This window comes from Maylandia zebra, linkage group LG18 (genome assembly GCF_041146795.1).
Source record: "Maylandia zebra isolate NMK-2024a linkage group LG18, Mzebra_GT3a, whole genome shotgun sequence".
Lineage (NCBI taxonomy): Eukaryota > Metazoa > Chordata > Actinopteri > Cichliformes > Cichlidae > Maylandia > Maylandia zebra.
The window spans coordinates 22,446,287-22,447,778 of NC_135184.1; positions in this window are offsets into that span (position 1 = coordinate 22,446,287).

A 1,492-nucleotide genomic window follows, 5' to 3' on the forward strand; every position below is an offset into this window, starting at 1 on the left:
TGGCGATGAAAGTGTCTGAAAAGATGTGCTAAAGGTTAAAATGTGTTGATGTGCCATGTGAAAGCTCCTTAAAAGTAGGGTGCTACGCTTTAAAAGTAGCGTTTGACACAGAAAAACGACGTCTGGCTAATAACACGACGATTTCAAATTAAAAGCAACACAGTGAAGCGAGGAACAAGTCGGACTGTGTTGTTTTAGCGATGATGTCCTAAGAGTGGACTGGAATGACTGAAGCTGAGATACAGTGTTTTCATTACTTAAAAAAAAGTGAGATAAGGGAGAGAAACGGGAACGACTGATGAGAGAGGCTCTTTCCCGTGCTTTTGCCTGATGGCACCACTATAGGAAATATCAGGTAATCACCAAAATCAGCAGGATTCAAATTTCTAAGTGACGACAAAACCAACAGAGTCACCTGCAGAGCACATCTACCAGCTTAGTCACACACGCTACATCCATACAGCCAAGTTTGAAACAGTGGATAGTGAGTTTATTCAACCTTTGAAGAGTTTTTCTTAATAAGACAGCTGCTACTCTGTTTCTTTTTTTTCCAGGTAGAGTTCAGTGCATTGATGCATCATTCCAAAAGGCTACCTGCTAAATGTGGTGTCAGTGTCTCATTATTTGACGAAAGCTGCCTGTTTCATTGCTCCGAGCCAACACAACTCTTTCCCTCTGTCTCTCTCTTCCTCTTTCTGTCTCTTACTCAGAGGCTTCCGCCTCATTAACCACCATCAGCATTTTGCTTGCTGTGTGTGATTTGGATGTACTGAGAGGGAGGCAGGGGGTCGTGTGTGTGTATTCGCTTCTTGGTGCGCAGGCAACTCTCATTAGGACGGAAAAACATTGACATTTTTTGCCAGAATGAAACCCAATCATATCTTCGCCTTTTTTATATATATATCAAAGGGTTCCTCCAATCAACTCGCTGGTGTGTGTTTGCGTGTGTCGCAGTATACACATATATATGCAGTGTATGTTTGTGTGGCGGTGTAGCGGGAGACAGATGTTTGCTGATTTGACATGTTTGCACTGCAGGCTCAGCCCAATTTAGTGAGAAAAAAACTGAAGAAGAAAGAAAGAAACCAAAAATTTTTTAAAAAAGCACGAGGCCACACAGATGCTCTTGGTGACAGCCCACTCTTAATTTTCTCTTCTTTTAATTTAAGTTTATTTTCTCCTCACAGCTTTTCCTTTCTCCCACTCTGTCTCCTTCTTTTCTCTTCTTCTGTGTCTCTTTTCTCTTTCGTACCCACTCAAACGCAACACTGTGTGTGATAACACCAGCAGACTTTCAGCTGGGTGTTCTTCTGGAGTTGTTTTCCTTGTTACAGGCACCTCTGACTAAGTCTCGACTTTCACAGAGGACACTTTCTTCTGCCAAAACGGAGAAATTATAAACATAAAGAGCCCGGAGAGTGCATTACAGTGAACTTTAAATATATTACAGTTCCAAACTTCTGTTAAAACACAATTAAAAACCTACATACAC